Below are 19,886 nucleotides of genomic sequence, written 5' to 3'. Positions count from 1 at the left end.
TGCTTCTCATTGTCCCTGTTGCACTAAGATCTCTTTCTTTTCTTTTCTTTTCTTTTTTCTTTTCTTTTCTTTTTTCTTTCTTTCTCTCTTTCTTTCCTATTATTTATTTATTTATTTATTTATTTATTTATTTATTTATTTATTTATTTATTCTTTCTTTCATTTTTGAATCAATTTTAACTGCTTTGACAAGTCCCCGTGGTTTTCTTGGCAAAGTTGTCAGAATTGGTTTGCCGCTGCCACCTTCTTATGACTAAGAGAAAATGACTGGCCCATAGTCATACTCTGGCTTCATGCCTAAGACAGAGCTAGAGTTTAGAAACTTCTGATTTCCAAACTTGGTGTCTTAACTGTCATCCCAAACTGGCTGTCATGTATTTCTTTACTTCCATTTTCTTTTATCTCTTCTTGCCTTCTGAGTCCCAGCAGGTAACAGTATCTAGCTGACCCAAGTAAACTTGAAAAACTCAAGCAAGATGAGACTGGCTTAATATTTAAATAGAAGGCCCACAAGGAAATTCCAGGCTTGTAAACTAAACTTGGTAGGTGTGTGTGTGTGTGTGTGTGTGTGTGTGTGTGTGTGTGTGTGTATAAAACATATAAATGTGTGTGTGTGTATAAAACATACATATATGTGTGTGTGTGTGTGTAAAACATATATATATCACTTCAATTTGCTTTAATTAGGCTGTCATAGTGGCACACAAGGGACACGGTGGCTCAGTGGGTTAGGACACTGACCTTGTCGATCAGAAGGTCAGCAGTTTGGCAGGTCGAATCCCGAGTGCCACATAACAGAGTGAGCACCTGTTACTCATCCCAGCTTCTGCCAACCTAGCAGTTCGAAAGCACGTAAAAATGCAAGTAGAAAAATAGGGACCACTACAGTGGGATGGTAACAGCGTTCCGTGCGCCTTTGGCGTCTAGTCATGACGTCTAGTCTAGCCACATAACCATGGAGACATCCTCGGAAAAGTGCTGGCTCTTTGGCTTTGAAACGGAGATGAGCACTGGCCCCTAGAGTTGGAAACGACTAGCATGCATGTGCAGGGGAAACTACCTTTACCTAGTGGCACACACTGGTGTTATTTCAAGCTAACTTTAGCTCATCTCGGTCTCCATGGAGGTTGGCTGACTGGACAATTCTATATGCAAGAATAGTAATAATTATGCTTCTGAAATCCATAGACCCTCCTCAAGTGATCATGATCCAAATGCTTGCCCTTGGCCTTGGGACTGAGAGGGTTCCCTGTGTTACTGTAGACCTGGGGAGCTGGACAATGATAATGACAATACTAATATGAAGGCCTTTCAGTGTTTTAGAGCAATTACTTGTCAGTTCTTCAAGGCAGTCCAGTTTGGAAACAAGCTTAATGGGAATCCTTCAGGAGTTCAATGTGTAAAAAACAGATCTAGCCACATCAAGATAATAAAAGCCTACATTTGGGAAGCACGGATAGGAATAATTACTATTGCTAAATTATTGTGAAAATGGTGGATAACACCAATAGCTTAGCTCTTATAGATACAGGCCAGGTAGCTGATAGTTTCTTACTACAAGATGCACTTCCTTTTTTGAGTAACAATTAAAAGAGGCAGTTCAGCTTTTTTTTTTTAATCCCATTTATATCCCGCCCTTCTCCGAAGACTCAGGGCGGCTTACAATCTAAAGCACAAATCAATGTGCTTAGCTTTGAACAGGGCTATCAAAAAAGACAGTTGGCAAAAACAGAACTGCGGTGTGAGGCTCCAAAGATTCCCTGGTTTGAGGAAAAGCTAGTGCTGCTTCAATGTTTAGTCCAATCCTTTGATTTTTAAATAAAAGCATATTGCAAAAGTCCATTAGCTAAGGAAGCTTTTCCTCAGGAACAGATCCTTTATAAAGCTTCCTCTGAACTTTTCAGACTGCTCTGGGAAAGAGCGGTGAGTAAAATAATACATTAATTATTAGGACTATTAAAACATCAAAGGAATTGAACTACAAGGGTCTACAAGAGCCAATGAAGAATCATTAACATGTGATTAAAGATAGAAAAAATTCTCTCTCTCTCTCTCTCTCTCTCTCTCTCTCTCTCTCTCTCTCTCTCTCTCTCTCTCTCTCTCTCTCCATTTTCATTTACATTTTTTGAACTTACACATGGATCTGAATGCAATTTTATTTCCATTATTACTCCAATTTTTGCAAAACATTTTTTTAAGTGTATAAAAAGGATCATCCTCATCATCATTTTAGCCATTGTCTATCCACTGCAGGATGAAAGCCTCTTCCACATGTTTCCAACCAATACGGACCTCAGCTTTATTTTGCCAATAGGGACCGCAATACTTGCTGATGACATTGGTCCATCTTGTCTTAGGTCTCTTTGAAGGATGCTTTAAATCAAGTGGGAACAAAAATATATACAATGTGGAAGATGTATTATTGATTTATATTATAATTAAGCTTAAATGTAAATTGTAAGTAACATTTCTAGGGCACCCCTTCATCCAACAATGTTGACCACCTGGTCTAACTTTGTAATGTTCCAAAAAGGCATGTACTGTATTCAGAAATTTTTCTTGAATAACAAATGTACTAACTGAAATTTCAGATAAGCTTGCCCTTTAAAAAAAGAATGTGGAAACAGGATGGAATATATTTGATGCTTGAAATAATATATTTGGAATGTACTACAAAAAGGCCTGCCTAAAGTCTTCCCAGCTTTAACTATGCATTGTTAGTTAGTTAGTTAGTTTAGTTTAATCCCATTTATATCCCGCCCTTCTCCGAAGACTCAGGGCGGCTTACAATTTAAGCACAAACCAATGTGCTTAGCAATAGCCTTCATTCTATGTATATGCCTGCTTATTAGGGCTTTCACACACACACCCCAAGCGGCATTATTACAAAGTCAGCTTATTGCCCCCAACAATCTGGGTCCTCATTTTACCTACCTCGGAAGGATGGAAGGCTGAGTCAACCTTGAGCCTGGTGGGATGCGAACCTGCACTAATTGCAGGCAGCTGGTGTTACTTAAGGAGGCATTAGCCCACTGCTCCACCAAGGCTCATATAATTGTGAGACAGAAGTTCATGTTAGCAAGCAAAGCAATGCAAAAGGACACAACAGCTCCTTTGCTTAAAAATAGAGCACTATTTTGCTTTGTGGCATTGCCTCAAAGGGATACATTGCTAGGGTAGGAATTTTCAAACTTTTTCAGCCTCTCAAACCTATTTAAGAAAACATTCTCAGAACATCACAAGCCTGCCTCTCAGATGTGTCTCTACACACATACACAAACACACACTGTGCTTCAACATTTTATCTCATTCATTTAAGTATATGCTACCACAACCACTAGGGTAAATTAAACGGCAGAGTTAAAACAAACTTAAAAGCAGGAAAGGTTTACAAAAACAGAATACAAAATTTGTGGGTGATTTTAATGTAAAATATGAATCTATGAGGTTATCATTGTTATAGCCTTAGATCTAAGCCTTAGCCTTAGCCTTAGATCTGACATTGAAACAGGATAATAATGATAATGATAATGATAATGATAATGATAATGATAATAATAATAATAATAATAATAATAATAATAATAATAATAATAATAATAATAATAATAATAATAATAATAATTTTATTTGTATACCGCCCTTCTCCCGAAGGACTCAGGGCGGTGAACAGGGCAAACATATAAAAGTACAAGAATACAAATATTAAAAGAGATTAAACAGGGTGCCCAGAAACTAACAACAATAAGTTAAAATACATTAAAACAATATTAAAATCCAAACCCATCACCCATCACCCATCAGGCCAGGCCAGCTTGTTCGAACAAGTAGGTCTTCAGATCGCATCAGAAGGAGCGAAGGTCGAGTGCCATCCGGAGCTCAACCGGCAAATGGTTCCACAAATCTGGCGCACCCACAGAGAAGGACCTCCCCCTGGGGGCCACCAGACGACATTCTCTGACCGGTGGCACCCTGAGGAGGCCCTCTCTGTGGGAGCGCACAGGGTGGAGGGAAGTTGATGCCGGCAGCAGGTGATCCCTACGGTACTCAGGATGAAGCTAATTAGTGCAGCCTGTTCTGTCCCAGCCCACAGGAGTCCTTGTTATGCTCACAAGGAGAAACCCCTCTTCAATCAAGCAGGCAGGAACCGCAGGAAAAATCCAAACCCCTTTTATTATTCACAGACCTGAGTCAATGTCCAAGGCAAACAAACACAGTTCACAGAAACTCGATCCTCAACACGAATGGTTGCCTTCAGCAACCAGCACCTCCCACACCTTCCCTTTTATTATGCAGCCAAGGCATGGCTTTCCTAATGCCTGCTCCTTTGCCTTTGGAGCCACCCCACTGCATTCCTCTGTCCTGCTCTCTTTTCTTGCCTGCGCTGTCGTGCATCCTGGATATTTCCCAGCTACGCTTCATCACTATCCAACTCAGACTCCCAGCACAGCTGTGTCTCAGCCTGAGCGCAAGTAGAGGGGCCAAACTCCTCATTAGACTGTAAGTCTTGGAGCTCCTCAGAGCCTTCCTCTGACTCTAATGTCACTTCAGGCCCCTCCTCCTCATCTGAGTCCTCAGACTCAGCTGCCGGATCCACGGGCTAGCAAGGAATCACAACACAGTCACACCTAATTTCAATGTCCTCCCAGTGTCAGGACTTCAACTTTCCACTGCACTTTAGAAAAATTGCTATGTATGCACCTCTACTGAAATTTTTCTTTTTATCTCCAGTGGAATCCCATCAAGTTCTGGCTGGAGAATTTTGGAAGGTGAAATCCATACAACTGAAAATTGTTCAGGTAAAGAAACACTGTGCCATAGTTATCACAGAACACAGTTTGAAAAAGAAAAAGAAAAAAAAAACAACCATGCCAGAGCCTTCCCCCAAATGAAGCACCTCTTTCAAAACCTAAGAAGAGCTGATAAACTTGCTGTAGTGAGCAGATTACATCTGGTGCATAATGCAGTTCTACAACCAAGCAGAACTTTTTTCCTTTTACTTTACAGCCAGTAATTGACAACAGCATCACTAAAATATTATCTATCATGGAACTTGCAATTTTAATAGTAAGTTTTTTTCAAAAAAATATGTATGGCTTGTCTTAAAATACAAAAAGGTATCATTAATTCAGCAACTAAATATGAAATGATAAAATTATTTAAATAATAAACAACTTCAGCACTTTATGGGATTACAGCAAGAATTTATTTGATGTGGCCATAAAGGTTAGGCCAAAACATTACAGTTTTCCTGACACATTAAAGAGGAGAGAGAAACATACTTATGAATAGACTACCAGAACCAGAAAAGATTATTTCTGCAATTTCAAGCTTAGAAAGTGACAAGATGTAGACCAGGTTTCAGAAGGCAATCCTCCCCCCCCCCACCTAAACATCTGACTAATTTAAAGAACATCTTCATCATCAAGGTTAGGTAAACCATCCACAGAAGCTGTTCCACAAAATGACTCCCTTTGAATGTCATAATACTCATTCTGAACTAAAATAAAGCCAGAATGGACAAACTGATGCGTTCAATCAAATTGGAGGTGCCGTCCCATTTTTTTTCCCAGGAAAGCCAATCAGTTTAAATGTTAATATTAATAAAACAGCCTCACTGTGCTTAAAAGTAAAGGTAAAGCATCCCCCGCACAGGCGTGCTAGTCGTTTCCAACTCTACGGGCCGGTGCTCATCTCCATTTCAAGGAGCCAGCATTTGTCCAAGGACAACTCCGTGGTCATGTGGCCAGCATGACTAGACGCCAAAGGCGCACGGAACACTGTTACCTTCCCACCGTAGTGGTCCCTATTTTTCTACTTGCATTTTTACTGCTTTCGAACTGCTAGGTTGGCAGAAGCTGGGACGAGTAACAGGCGCTCACTGTGTTACATGGCACTCGGGATTCGACCCGCCAAACTGCCTTAATTTGCACTGTTCATTATTAGAAAGGCAATATTGCATTGTGGCCTTTCTCCTATTGTTTCTGCTTGCCCTTCCAGATCTGGTAAACAGGACATGCTCGGGGTTCCTTCTCTGAAATAATGTCAGTGGGTTAGAGTTGTGCCTTCTCAATGATAGCACTTTACCCTGTGAAATAGCATCCCACCCCCGAGATTTAGATGGCACCAATCTGTTAGCTTTTCACAAGGCATTGAAGACCTGGCACTTTCACCAGCCATTTGAGCCAGGTTAGCAGATGAGCTCCATTATTACTGATGGAAATTTGTTTATCTTATTTAGCCTTAGGAGCTGTCAGGTGATGTCAAGTGGCTTTGTGTGCTTTAAGCTTGTAAGCCATCAGAGTCACTTGTATGATATGGGTGCCTATGTACTGTAAATATCAATAAATCATACCAATAAGTAAGCTGTTTCAGTCAAAAACTGATCTGGGAATCAGACACACTGGTTCTATTAATTGGATCTTACATGCTGGCTGGGAATTATGAAAGTTGAAATCCATACTTCTTGAAACACCCACGGTTGAAAGACAATCTTCTACAGCATGAATGAAAAAAGTTCAACAGTCCAGGAGCTTTTGAGAGAAGCCATTTTTCTGCAGCACCAGGAGCTGCTGAATAATGATGATTATGTGACAAAGGCCCGGCCAAATAAATAGGCAGGAGCTGGAAGTTTCAATTTTCCCATCCCCACTTTCTCATGTGCATGTTTATTTGTTTGTTTAATTGAATTATTTAAGACTTTTCAGTGTGTATCCACTAATTTCAATCTATTTTCCACCCATAAATAAGAATAGAATAGAACTGGAAGGGATCTTGGAGGTCTTTTAGTCCAGCCCCATGCTTAAGTAGGAGAACCTATACCATCTCAGACAAGCGACTGTCTAGCCTCTTCTTAAAAATATCCGGTGATGGAGCGCCCACAACTTCTGGAGGCAAGCTGTTCCACTGGTTAATTGTCCTCACTGTCAGGAAGATTCTCCTTAATTCTAGGTTGCTTCTCTCTTTGTTCAGTTTCCAGCCAGTTTCTTGTCCTTCCCTCTGGTGCTTTGGATAATAACGTGACCCCCTTTCTTTGTGGCAGCCCCTCAAATACTGGAATACTGCTATCATGTCACCCCTGTTTCTTCTTTTCTTTAGACTAGCCAAACCCAAGTCCTGCAGCCGTTTTTTGTATGTTTTAGTCTCCACACCTTTGATCATCTTAGTTGCTCTTCTCTGAATTTTTTCTAAACTCTCAACGCCTTTTTTGTGTATAGTGACCAAAATTGGCTGCAGTATTCCAGATGTGCTCTTACTAGGGTTTTATAAAGCAGTACTAATGTCAGAAAAGTTCAATAAAGATGGTTCTTCAATCAAAGTGAGTTGGAGGTATGTATGCCAATCAGGTTCAGAGAAAAAAAAATGTGTAGCTGAGTAAAATTTCTGTATGCCAATTGGTGTACATTCAAAGTGACAATAAAGTTGTTGTTGTTGTTTTTATTATTATTATTATTATTATTATTATTATTATTATTATTATTATTATTATTATTATTATTATTATTATTATCTATAGACACTAGTTCAGAAGACAATAAGAGCCTTGCTTCAAAGCCTGAGCATCCCAAACAGCATCCCAACCAGTGGTGAGATTCAGCCAATTCGCACTTCGGCAGAACCAGTAGCTAATTTTTTGTTGCCCAGGCCCAGAATGGACTTCCAGAAGCAGCATCCACACAGAGAACCGGTTTTTCACATATTTGAATCCCATCACTGAGCCCAACCCATTTTGTCCCCTAAGAAAATTGTTTTTATTTTCTTTTTCTTTTATCAGTCCTTGGTACTAAACAACAGATCGGTTCAATATTTGTGGGAGTTAATATTTTAATTACCCATAATCACACACCAGGGCTAGATTAGTCTTTGAACTGGGTACTACGGTATTCTCAATAGCTATCTTATGATAGTGGGCCTCTTTTGAAGCTTCCAAGTTATCTGGCAATTTGTTGAGTTTGAGTACAGTATTTCAGAATGACACAATTATAGCTAACATACAGTGGTTGAAAAATGTGAACGGATTTGGATACAATCCATTGTCTATAGGAGAAAAAAGATTCAGATACATTTGCTGATCCAGAAGATTCTTAAAGTTGATGTATAGTTGACACCAGTTTAATAGATGAACAGACTGAAGGAAAATACAGAACTTTGTTCTTATATATGACAACTGCTGCAAGGTGGAAGGATACAGGTGGAAGGAATGTGCCAATTCCCACAATGGAAGAATGGAGTTAACAGAAGTTAACAGAACTGGCTGAAATGGCAAAATTAAAGATACTAATTTGACTACTTTTCTTTCTACATAGAGATCATTTTTGGATTTTCTGCTTGGTACAGATAAAAATGAAGTTTTAACTTTGGGATTTAATGACTAGATATGTTTTGATTATCAAAATATTGGGTATTGTTGGAATTTATTATATATACAACTTGTTTTATGTCATTTTATGTTTTATATGTTGAATATTATATATATTTGTGGAATTGTTAGTATGATTCACTTATAGGTTACTTATTTTATTTAGATCATCCATGTCAAACTCGCAATGTCACGTGACCTCGCACGACGTATTGGAGCTTTTTTCCTATTGCCGGCAATGGGGTGTACGCAGTTTCCTGGTGACGTGTCCGGCCCATGGGCCAGCAGTTTGACACCCCTGATTTAGACTAAGAGATCAAGATATTATATATTGTTATTTTTTGACTGCTTGAGATAGTTCTTTGAGACTGAACTGATTATTGTATTACTATTCATCAATCACATAGTGGTTTTTAAAAAGAAAATTACACGTATTTATTTAGAATTGAGTGTACTTTAAAAAAATAGCTTGACAGCTCTTAGTACATTAAGATAATTTATTTACCCTCTTTTTTTTAAAAAAATAACTATCAGCAATGGCTCTGTAATTTTATTCCTCTAGATGAGAGACAGACAGACAAAAGATAAATAGAAGGTGGGTAGGTAGGTGGGTGGATGGATGGAGGGAGGGACGGACAGAGACAAACAGATGATAGATAGACATAATAGGAATGTAAGTGAGAGAGAGAGAAATAATTTATTATTTATTATTATACTCCTGCCTTCCTTTACGCTTCAGATAAAATAAGTCCTTGCTTTTGAACTGAATACCAATGTCATCCTCATGTTCAGATTCCATCCAAGTTTAAATCAGGTTGTCTACCTTGGGGGAAAAAAAATGCCCATAGTGCCTTTTATCTGATTAAACATTTGTTTACCACTTTACCTGTTTTTAAAAATAAATAAATAAATACATTAAAATGTAAACAGCTACTCTGGGGGGAAAACTTTGTGATATCATACAGGTTACACAATTAGTGAAATGCACAGCCATCTTCTATACAGGTAAGACATTATTTTTCCTGAGATAGTTTTTCCAGGCTAAAATATATGTGCTGCTAAAATAGATAGAGAGTAAAGATTATTTTCAGATTATTTTTATTAGCGTGTGTATGTTCATCCTAAAGTATCTTCCTCATGCATAACATTTATGTTCATTTTAATTTTGTGGGTCTAAAGCACTTAAATGTTTACAACAACTCTTCCATCACCAGTTTGACAATAGCACAACTGTGATTGATTGCACAGACTGATTTGCTGCAGCTGGGAGTCTATTTGAAATGCAAAACTTCCTCCGTTTATTGACCAACGTTGCCATATTTTCCCTGCCGTTGTTATCTACCTTGGCAAGAAACTCCACAGTGGCATGTCAATTTCTAGTCAATTTGTTGTCATTGTCATGAGAGGTTGAAGTTTCCAGTGACATCTCCAGAAGCAAATGAATTGATCTTTGTTGTAGGGAACCTTGAATGAACATTGCTGTCAGGATCATTGTCCTTATTCACTATCAATCACAACCTAGATTTCTGCAATCAGACCACATGCTTAAGAAAAGCTGTTACAGAGAAGCTTAGAAGCTCTCTATACAGATGCAGGTTGAATCTTGGATTTTTGTTAGTTAGTACCTTGGCTGTCTCAGCTAACCCATTTACAAGGCAGACACTCAAGTCCAGGGGTCCCCAACCCCTGGGCCACTACCTGGCCATGGCCTGTTCGAAACTGGGCCGCGTGTGCGCAAAGCTCCACTCATGTGACTGAAAGGCGCTTGAACAGAGGGCACTAGTGCTTACATGCGAAGTTCCACTTCTGCTCATGCAAGTGCTCTATTGGAAGGAGCACTCTCTGCTCACCCGCCACTTGCACCAATGGAGCTGTAAATGTGCACACACACCTGCCACTCACATGCCTTCCCCCACCCACCGGGCTGTGATGCCGAAGTGGAAAGGTTGGAGACCGCTGCTGTAGTCTGCAAAAGTAGTTCCAGAAAAGTCATCTGATAGCATCAAAATATTTGTAAACATTGAAACTGATTTTACTTGCAGTCTTTACATCAATTATTTTCCCTTAAAAAAAATCTCTGTTAAATTTCTGAGCCTGCCTTTTTTGTGACATATGTTATATAAGAGAAACATTCTTGCTTAAATTTAGTCAAACTTCTGTTCCGGATGTATACTGTTAGTTTGTCATTGCTGTGTAATCTATAAATTTGGTTTCCTATTCTGATAATATCTTTTCTCCAGTGTTGATCCTCACAGCTATCTGCATACATCAAAATAAACTGATATATTTTTATTTGTTTGTCCTGGAATAATTCCTAGTAGAAAAAGCAAGATTTCAATTCAAGTGTTGTTTTCAAATTGTTTTGAACAATGCTCTGTATTTTTTTATTTTATGTTTGTCCTACAATCTTTTTGAAGACTTTGCCTTATCTGGTCAGCTGCCCAAAGAGGATAGTCGACCATTATCCAAAGAAGAAATCTCTTGGCATCTATCAAACCTTGCTGTATTTCATCTTCAACTTTCTGTTTAATTTATTTTCTGTAAATCAGTGTCTTACTGGATCCCACATCATTTTATCATAAAGAGCCTTGGTGGAGCAGTGGGCTAATGCCTCCTTAAGTAACACCAGCTGCCTGCAATTAGTGCAGGTTCAAGTCCCACCAGGCTCAAGGTTGACTCAGCCTTCCATCCTTCCGAGGTAGGTGAAATGAGGACCCAGATTGTTGGGGGCAATTAAGCTGACTTTGTAATAATGCCGCTTGGGGTGTGTGTGAAAGCCCTAATAAGCAGGCATATACATAGAATGAAGGCTATTGCTAAGCTTGTAAGCCGCCCTGAGTCTTCGGAAAAGGGTGGGATATAAATGGAATTAAAATAAAAAAATAAAAAATAAACAACTCAACCCATTATTCACACATCCGTTCTCCATATGAGTGCCTTAACAATATGCCTGATGGATATGCCAAGTAAAGTGAAAGTGAGCATTACAAAGGTTTGATGGTTAATGATGACATGTGAGTCATGACACACTCACATCAGACAACATAATATTTTCATTTGCACAATTACATAATGGTATACATGTCATTTGGACATCATCATGGGTTGATAGAAACACTGTTGACTGCTGTGACTATTTCGTACTTCTTGAAATACCTGTATGGGGTCTTCTGAGAACACCAGTCTTCTGTCTGCTCAAGATCAGTACAGAATCTTCTCTACATAGATACATCAGAAAGGTAATCTCTATGCTATTTTTTAAAAAAGTTTTTGATCTTATATTCTGGATGCTTGAGGATTTCCAAATTTCTCTTAGTAATATTTTTGAGCATAATTCGTTACTGAAGATGGGGTATGTTGGTACTACCTGCACTAAAGTTTTAGGTTACCTATCTTTCACTCAAAAGCATTTCATGACAGTCCATAGTTTGCCATCTGAAAATAAAACTGGATAAAATCCACTGTGATCTCTTCAATTGGATTCTAATCAAACTGTGGAATACCAAAGAGATTGTAGCCTTGATTACACACTGAACAAAAGGGTATTTCACTTAATGTCTATGGAGATTCTCAGTCATCCAGGTCATGGTTGTCCCAAAGGTGATTTTTCAAGAATCAACTGGACTTTCTTGTTTTTCTTTGAAGACGTTTCACTTCTCATCCAAGAAGCTTCTTCAGCTCTGACTGGATGATGGGGAATGGAAGAGTTTATATTACTTATTTTATTTATTTTTTATTTATTTTTTTATTTTAATTCCATTTATATCCCGCCCTTCTCCGAAGACTCAGGGCGGCTTACAAGCTTAGCAGTAGCCTTCATTCTATGTATATGCCTGCTTATTAGGGCTTTCACACACACCCCAAGCGGCATTATTACAAAGTCAGCTTAATTGCCCCCAACAATCTGGGTCCTCATTTTACCTACCTCGGAAGGATGGAAGGCTGAGTCAACCTTGAGCCTGGTGGGATGCGAACCTGCACTAATTGCAGGCAGCTGGTGTTACTTAAGGAGGCATTAGCCCACTGCTCCACCAAGGCTCAACTTGCAGACAGCTGGTCATTTGCATTCTTTTAGAGAGTTCGTTGAGGCCACTTGAAGATTTGTCTGTATCCTCAAGGTCACCTGAGTAGTGCAAGTGGAAGTGGAGCTTTCACTTATTTCTAGCTATTCAGCAACCAGTTAAATATAAGAACATTCCACTCCACCTCCATAAAGAACTGCACTGGAAGTTCACTACTATCTTTTAAACTGAAGGAAAATCATCAAAAGACAGAAATCAAAAGACTTTTCTTTGGCACTATGCTGGGATGTACTCAGGATGAAAATAGCCATAGCATAAGCAATCCTTGCAAGAGTCATTAATCCAACTTTATACTAATGGTGGGGATTAATCTCTGAAATCCTTAATTCTTTTTGGAAAGGGAAAAAAACAAGCTATGCATTGGGTAAATTGTTATTATCTGATTTTGGCTGTTTAATGAACCAGAGTATTTCAGAATAAGTTAATTTCTCTTCACAAAGTGCAGAACTGCTCTGCCCCACTAGAAAATTCACTACTTTTATCAGAGGTTTTTTAGTATCACTTTAAATTCTATCAATGTCCTCCTGAAAAGCAACCACATTTCCTTTTTAATGGTCCATCAGTTTCTAAGCTATAAAAGGATGTTCCCTTAGACTACAAATGACAATATTTACGCTAAATCCAAAGGAGTTCAAATGATGTGAAGAAGGAGAGAAGGATTATTTGTAGCTTGTTGCTATTATGACATTGTGCTGTTTCATTTTTGGTGGCTAAGAATATAGAAACTTTCCAGATATGAAGAGGTTTAGAAATAACAAAAGTGACTGCAAATCTTTTGATACTAACAGGCAAATACTATTGTTTGCCATTCTCATAATGATAGTGTTTTTAGAACTTGCAGTTTTCCTTACTTGTATTTAGTGACTATGTTATGACAATAGAATTCTTTATCCTGACCAAGTAATGTATAGAGCTATTAATGTTAACAGAACCTACTGTATTTTCTGGCGTATAAGACAACTGGGCGTATAAGACGACCCCCTACATTTCCTGTTAAATTGGTGGAGCCTTGGTGGAGCAGTGGGCTAATGCCTCCTTAAGTAACACCAGCTGCCTGCAATTAGTGCAGGTTCGCATCCCACCAGGCTCAAGGTTGACTCAGCCTTCCATCCTTCCGAGGTAGGTAAAATGAGGACCCAGATTGTTGGGGGCAATTAAGCTGACTTTGTAATAATGCTGCTTGGGGGGTGTATGAAAGCCCTAATAAGCAGGCATATACATAGAATGAAGGCTACTGCTAAGCTTGTAAGCCGCCCTGAGTCTTCGGAGAAGGGCGGGATATAAATGGAATTAAAATAAAAATAAAAAAATAAAAATAAATTATAGGGTTTGGGCTATACTCACCGTATAAGACTACCCCTCTTCCAACGCACACCAAATAAAAATTAAAAAACATCAGATTTGATTTTAATATGGTAATTTTAATTCAAATGCTTATGATATGCAGGTACTTAGTAGGAAAACTGTCACTTATAAACATAAGGCTGTTTGTCATCAAACATGTAAACATAAAACAGTGTAAGTGGATTAAACTTTTCCTAATTCACTCTAAAGCTTTCCCTGCGCAGACCAAATGGGAGATCCGCTCCAGGTTTTCCAGCCAGCCTGCCCAGTTCCTGAGTCAAATGTGTCCTTAGAGCTAAGTAGCTGCTCTGGCTGCTGTATTCCCCACCTGCCTTTCAAGTTGGGATAGACTGCAGCTGCTCTTCAACTTTAGAAGGAAAGACGCCCAGACCCCAGCCTGTAAAAAATCACAGACTGCAGCTTCTTCTCCAATTGGTCCCGCTTTCCCTGCGCAGACCAAATGGGAGATCCACTCCAGGTTTTCCAGCCAGCCCTGTCCCTAAAGTTTCAGCATCCGGCATATAAGACGACCCCTGACTTTTGAGAAGATTTTCATGGGTTAAAAAGTTGTCTTATACGCCAGAAAATACGGTAGATATTCTATAGAAAACAAAATAAGGTGACAGTTTCACATTAGATTGAGTTTGATCTACAAAATTGATCTACAAAATGACAGCAACTGCAACTAGGATGTGAAATCCTTAGAACGTGCTATAGAAATCCAGCCTTTGAAATCCATGGACAGAATTAGTTAACTGTTACTTTTGTATTTTGTGGTAATCAAAACAGTGCAAACACTGCTTGTACCTGTAGGAAATGCCAGATTTTATAAATACTAACACATTCTAACATTAATTAATATTACAAAAATGGAATTAGCAAACAAAACTTCAGAGTATACAGTATGTATATGAAGCAGTGCTGCCAATATTTCTCAACCTTCTCAACTTTAAGATGTGTGGACTTCAACCCCCAGAATTCTGCAGCCAGCATGGGATTTGAAGTCCACACATCATAAAAGTTGACATGGTTGAGAAAAACTGATATAGCACATTGCAGTATATTATTGTTTTTAGTGGGTCAAGCTGGATTAGTCTATTCTAATTCTACATCCAAGAACCTACTAAAACACTATTAATGTACTTGTGACACACCAGTAACGGCAATCCCAGAGCTAGAATCCCATCTCGTTAAACCAACTGAATCTGCAATATATTTCCCAGTGTGATTTGTTTTTGTTTTTTTAACAATTGTTCCACTCATGTATGTGTGTGAGAGAGAAAAGTCAACATAGGTTGACTTCAGAGTCTTTTACATGGCATGACTCAGGGGTTCCAGGTGAAAACTAGACTACAAGGGCCACCTGGAAGAAATTATATTTTTTAATTGTACAACTGTAAAGCGTGCATGCTGCATTAAAACTGCATTTTAAAGGAATGTGGTTATACAACCACAGAATATTTTTAAAACTTGTTCTTTCTTCCCGATCAAATGGATTACTGCCTTGCATTCTGGACACCAATTGCTCTGAACTCATTTTAATCTCTTGTGCTGTGAACCTTTGGCTGGTTTTACAATTACTAACTAGACTAATTTGTATAGTAACAATTTAGCAGCAAGGTGCAAGAAAAAATAGAACATGCAAACCCACTGCTACTTGCTTTGCCTTTTCTCTCTCTCTCTCTAAATGCTACAAAAGCAATTTTAAAAGTTCACATTTGCCTAATCTATAAAACTAATTTATGGCTGTGGAAGTAGGAGAAACAAAGGTTAACAATTAATGGCCTGAGTTATTTAAAAATGACTGAAGTAGGCAGATTTTCCTTCCATTTTGATGATTTTTCACATGCAAATACTGCTCTGCCTTGTGCATGAGTTTACAAAAAAGTAATCTATGCAGATATATACCCTCATGGCAGAGATGGCATTTTTTTTCTCCTCGATTTTAAAAAATGATTCCAATATAATCTGTTCCTTGCACTGGCCCAAAAACCTCTTAACATTCTCTTGTCTTTAAGGGGGTTAACCTAATTGTCTTGACCTTGGTTGCTGCAATTGCTTTTCTAGGCATCTGACATCACATTAATGCAAAGGTGAAATGGGTGTCCCGATTGTAAAATGGTTCAGTCTTCACAAATAAAATTTTAGTCATCATGTTTACGCTTCAGCTGAGATTCTGAAATAAATAGCAGACTCTTTTTTCCTGACTTGGCATAGTTGTGATATAAAAGGGAAACAATTCTGATTCTGTTCTGTCCATCTCGCTCCCTCTCCCTCTCCCTCTCTTTCACACAAACCCAGCAGTTCCCCTACATGACTACAGTTTTATTAAAGCTTGTATGAGAAGTAAGAAATAGCATATGTCTTTTTTCATCACTTTACTTCAAAGAAATAGAAGAGGGATTGCGACTGGAGATCGTCACTCTTTTATAGCACAGGTCAGATGATTTTAAATGTTCCTATCAATTCTGTTCGTGATCTGGCTCCAGTGTCTAGGAAGAGCTGTCTCAAAGTTTCTCTTTTGTAGAATGATAATCCCATGTAATTTGGGGTCCCTGCTGGTTATGGCTCTCTGGACTTTGGCCCTGAGATCCTTCTCCAACTATGCCCCCTGACCAGTGCTTTTTTTGTAAAAGAAAAAGGTGCCAGAACTCACACATGTCATACAACCCACCTTGCCTACCCTACAAGGTTCCATCCAAAAAAGGTGCCGGAACTCCGTTCTGAGCATTCAATGACAAAAAAAGCCCTGCCCCTGACTATAGGAAAGTGAAAGAAAATGGGCTGAAGCTCTGCCTCCAAAACATTCATATCAGTCATATATAATAAAAGTATATGTTTTTGTGTGTTTGAAGTACAAGCAGAAAGTTGCCAGTTCGGTCTCTGGGCTCTCTAGATAGAAGTAGAAAAAATCCCGCCTGAATCCCTAAAGAGACATAACCAGAACAGGTCTGACAATACTGGATGAGAGATATCACTGATCTGTATCAAGATCATTCCATGTTGACTATTACCGCTTTACAGAAAGAAAAACCAAAGTTTCTTGTACCTTGCAAACTGACAAATGTATTATGGAATAAACTGGCAAGGTCTTGTTTATATATGATACTCTTCAAAGCATAATATGGTATTTGGGTGGGGGTTTTTTCCGTGATGAACTTAAATGAGGTATAATATTGATCAAAATTGTAACTTCATAGAAAGGGAGGAAGGAGCAGAGAAATAAATGATCCCATCTTTCCACAGATGCTGTTCTGATCTTCTGCAAGTTATAACTTGGAAGCATTTATACATTGGTTCTGTGAAGAGCTCTACATCAAGCTAGAGTTAATTAATATTATCAATCTTCTCACAATAATCAAATTAACAAAAAATGTGATCTGAATCTAGCCTTAGCAGCTACATTTTATCATATGAACAAATGGTTTTTCCTTCATATTTTAAATGACTGAAATTTGAAAAATAGATTTGTTAACTTCATAAAGGGCACAAATGTTATTAAAAAAAGTGGCTGGTTAACTTGTCACTGTTCTAGTCCTGGAACCTGGTATTGTACATATAGTACAGTTATTAATATAAATTGGGCCTTTTTATGAGAAGGCTAACATAACGATTCTCCAAGAAAGATTCATTACTGAAAACCTACAGTAATTTTCATTTCCCTCTTCCTTGCTCCAAAGATTTGATCTTGCTCAGAGTGAAGTGTTGAAGATAATTTAGAGATGATCAGACATCTGCAATTCTTTATTATATAGAGCAGGGACTTTGTAAAGCCCAGATAAAAAGGCTGTTAAAAGTTAGAACAGCAAACACTGAATATAAAGTTGATCTGCTGCTCTGATTTGAGGACTTGACATCTAGCAAGTAGTTGGGATAAAATAAAATCTTCTAACCAAATTCTCTAGATTGACTCTGAAAATGATTTGACCATGACAATTCTGTCTGAATCCTATAGAAGGATTTCAGTATAGTGCAATGGGTTTTACAACTTGGAAAAATAGCTGAAAAACAAACAATCCTGAATCCTTGCTGGATGGCATTCTACTCCTGTAAAAAATGAAGGAAGCCAAATAGGTATTTGGGAGAGGTTCCTCCTACACGAATACTTATAAGGTGTGTATATGCTACATCACTACAAATGTAGTTCTTGACGTCACTTAAAATCCATTTATTTTTCATTTATTTATACAGTGCTCGGTAGAGACAATTTTCTATCTTCTGGATGGTCTACTACAACCTCACAACTCTTTGCCCTTAACATGCAGGCTGGGGCCAATGTTAGTTGTTCAAATCTTCTGGAGATTGCCAGGCTGTTATTTCTGAGCTAGTGACTAGACAAGTGAGCTTAATCCCCAATGATGGCAAAATGGAAAAGTGATGATTTCGGGTGAATTGGTGGCAAATTATACTTCACCTTTGCCGTTTTACTATTTTATGCCTCATTTCCAGCAAACCACTCTCCTTATGAGGTTCAAAATGTGTATCAAGCAAACTTCAAATTAAGCTGTTTTCCTTGAGGTTGCAGTTTCCACTATGCATCAGGGTGAGATGGAGAAGAGGGTCTTCCATGAATGGATGTTATCTGCATGAAAACCTTTTCCATTTAACTATATCCCTTGATCATTATGTGCAGAAAATTTCCACCTGCACACCTAAGTAAAAAAGCTTGTTCCGTACAATCCAATACATAGAAACAGGGAAATATTTCTGCCACAGGCATCGATATATGGATGCAGATTTGATAACTGTGGGCTATAAAGTTAACCTACATATACTCACACTCTTAATGCATCCATATACTACTAAAACTCTCCTGTTTGACCATATGCAACCTTCGGTTGGGTAAAACACTGCCTCAGAGGGCAATTTTTGAATCAACATATTTAAAAAAAGACTAAATTAAAGAAACTGTCCAAAATTTAGGACCCATGACTCCCATGGGATTAAAAGTTGTGACTGCTTCAGTGGCACTGGACTGTTGTGATTCAGGGTCAGCCTGTGGGTCCGGCAGCCGGGTCGGATGACTCGGATGTCTCAGACGAGGGGGAGGAGGAGGGTGTTGAAGACGAACTTGCTGATGATGGCTTGGAGGCTTCGCAGAGCCCCCAGCCAGGCCCCTCTTCTCAGCTGCGCGAGCCCGACAGTGCGGATGATGATGACCCACAGCTGGCCCTGTTCAAGGACGCCCGACGCAGGAGGCAGTCAAGCAGGAGCAAGCAGAGAAAGGCTGTGGGACTCCTCGGAAGGAGGCACAGGGAGGCCACGCCCTGAACTCTAATAAAGGGAGTGTTTGGGGAAGGGCTGGTTGCTGAAAGCAACCGCTCCGTTTGAGGATCAAAGTTCCGGTAACTGGTTTCATGTTTTGTTGCTTGTTTGTATAATAAATCTTGGCAGACGTTTTCCAGCCTCAGACGCTCTCCAGCCTCTGCCGTTTGTACAGGGGTTGCCTTTCTGCAAGGCCGGTAGCAGGCTGGTACAGAACATGGACTGCTATGGTCAGCTGGGGTCATGCGATTATCATTGCCAATGCTCCCTCCAAGTTTTCCACAAGGAAAAACAATGGAGAATCCACAAGAAATAGGGAGTCATTCTTCTCCCACTGCTTGCTTGCTTACTAATTTATTTATTGAACTCAGATACCACCAATCTCACTGTCCAAGTGACTCTAGGCAGTTTATCAAAATCATGATGGGAGGGTTTTTGCCCACCCATCATTATTTTATTTCTGTGTTTGAGTAAGAAAACATTTTTGAAATGGTGACCCAACAGATCATAGGTTATCTAGTTGCTGAATATAATGATATCATAATAACAACTTAATTATCAGAGAGTTGGAGTGACTTTTCTACCGGTAAAGTTACAACAAATGAGTTATTTAGTTTGGGAAAATATTAAGTGAGGACATAATAGAGATTATAAAGAAACATTCATGATGTGGAAAAATAAGTCATTCTCTCTCTCTCTGTCTCTCTCTGTCTCTCTCTCTCTCTGTCTCTCTCTCTCCCTCCCTCTCTCTCCTGTTAACCTAGGATAATTCAGAGATGCTGAATGCTGGGAGATTCAGGTGAACAAAAAGATACAGCTTCATCTCATAATGCATA

Source organism: Vipera berus (assembly GCF_964194415.1).
Source record: "Vipera berus genome assembly, chromosome: 3".
Lineage (NCBI taxonomy): Eukaryota > Metazoa > Chordata > Lepidosauria > Squamata > Viperidae > Vipera > Vipera berus.
The sequence above is the reverse complement of the archived record's forward strand: the minus strand, read 5'-3'. Positions refer to the sequence as shown.